Consider the following 2377-nt stretch of genomic DNA (forward strand, 5'->3'; position numbering starts at 1 on the left):
ATTATATATACAATATATCTATATATATCTCATTGTTATTAGGTGCCATCGAGTCATAAATAACTCACAGCGACCCTATGAATGAAAGATCTGAACACTTGGGTGACTTTCATTCTTCTCCAGGTTCACAGAGATTCCGGAGGCAAGCTATTTCGGAAGTGGATGCCACTCCTGCTTCCAAGCTTGTTTTAATTGGGGAGCTCCACCAAACACTGCCCACCATGGGTGACCATTATCGCATTTGACACATACACATGTATGTATACTTACCTTTCTATATCTATCTGTAGCTTTAAAAAAGCCTGCTGAGGTGCACAGCCTATAAATTAGCAGTAAAATTCTAAGAACTGCACCACCAGGGCCCCCTTTACTGCATGTGTAACATAGTATTTTGTAACAGTTTAATATATTAATAAATTTTTAAAACCCTATACTTCAGTATAACTTCATTAATACAATGTAGTAAAATATTATATCATAAGGTCACATAATTATCATGTGTAATGTACTATATATAATATAATATTTTGTTATATGTATTATTATATGATTATATGTGTTACATATATTATTACATAATATATATGTTAAAAGTATTATTCTATGTTATATATCTGTTTACACACATGCATAATCTACATGATCAGAAACAGTAAAACTTTAGCAATCAGCACTGACACTAAATCAGCCACCCTCAGGGCTGAGAAATAACAAAACATGTTTTGCAGAAGCTCAAGTTAACTTTCTGATTCCACTTTCAAAAGTCATCAGGCAGCATCTGAGCTGCAAGTTCGCAGGTTCATTAAAAAGTCCCCTGACAGCCCTCTCAGGGACATTAATAGTAGACGGCACCAGCACACCCATCTCTCCTAGCACCTGTCTAATTAAGACAAATGATTCAATTATCTCTGGCCAGGTAAGAAAAGACTTTCCTCTGGGGAAGACACCAGAGTCGAACACTCAATCAGGCTGCTGTTCAGAGGAACTAAAGGATAAACACATTTTTAGGAAGGTACCAGCAATTAAAAGTTTGAAATGGCAAGAGGGATTTCATTTGGAGCTAAAAATGATGCAACCTCAACTTGTAAACTTAGCGGGTGTTTTCTTTTTGTCTGGTTAAGCAATGGCAAGAATCGATGGCGTGGTTTTTATTTTGGTGATGATCCAGTAACTTCCCCCTCTTCCTTTCTACTCCCTGTCAAAATTATCCATTTCTTTTATTCTCTTCCCAACCCATGTGCCTATCTTGTCCACTAGAAAGTTCAGTCTTTACAATCTTATTAAAGAAGTATATTTTGGTGTGCTTTTGCACTTTCTAGATACTCATTCAAAATCATTTTTTTCCAATTAGTTCGAGTGTTATGGGAAAGTAAGTTTATATTAGTAGAGAAACAACTTGGAAAAGGGGTTAAGAACGATTGTGCAACTTCTTCAACAAATGCTTCTGGCAAAACTGGACATGTACCTGCAGAAAACTGAAACAGGATTCACATCTCACACAATATGCAAAACTAGATATCTAACTGCAGAAAAGTAACACAGGATTTGCATTTCACACCATACACAAAAATCAACTGAAGGTGGATCAGAGGCTCAGGAGGCTCAAAACCCAAAAAGATAAGTCTCATAAGAGACAAAATAGAAAGATAGAAGCCCTACCCTATGGTGTAAAAAGGCTTACAAATAGAGCAAGAAAAGCACAAAGAAGAGAGGATGAAACAGATGAATGGGGCTTTCTAAAAAATCAGGTCCCTATGTGCATGCAAAATTTTTCCAAGAGGGTGAAAAGAAAGCCTAAAAATGAGAAGAAAAAAACCCCACCATTTGGCAATGACGTTCCAGACAAAAATCTCATAACTAAAGTTTACAGAACAATACAGGGGCCTCTACAAGAAAAACACTGAAAACCCCATAACAAAATGGACAGAAGACGTAAAAAGACTTCCCACAAAAGAAGCCATTTGGATGATGAACAGACATTTGAAGAGATGTTCAAAATCATGGGCAATCAGAGAGGTGAAAATCAAAATAACAACGAGGTATCCTATCACCCCGGGAGCAGAAGCAAAGTTTAACAGGACAGCAAGCAATAAATGCTGGAGAGGATGCAGAGAGATTGGGATTCTCGGGCACCGTTCGGGGGATTGTACAATGGTGCAAGCGCTCTGGAAGGCAGCTTGACGTTTCCTCAAAGAGCTGAACATAGAAATCCCATATGAGGCGGCTACTCCACTTCTAGGAATAACCCCAGGAAAATCATAACCGAGGCACAAATGTAGATACGTACCCCTCTGTTCATAGCAGCATTATTCACAATAGCAAGAAATTGGAAACAGCCCCAATGCCCGTCAACGTTAGAATGTTGTTGTTGTGGTTA

The sequence above is a fragment of the Elephantulus edwardii genome, unplaced genomic scaffold (genome assembly GCF_000299155.1).
Source record: "Elephantulus edwardii isolate Elephantulus edwardi_28Jun2011 unplaced genomic scaffold, EleEdw1.0 scaffold00348, whole genome shotgun sequence".
NCBI lineage: Eukaryota > Metazoa > Chordata > Mammalia > Macroscelidea > Macroscelididae > Elephantulus > Elephantulus edwardii.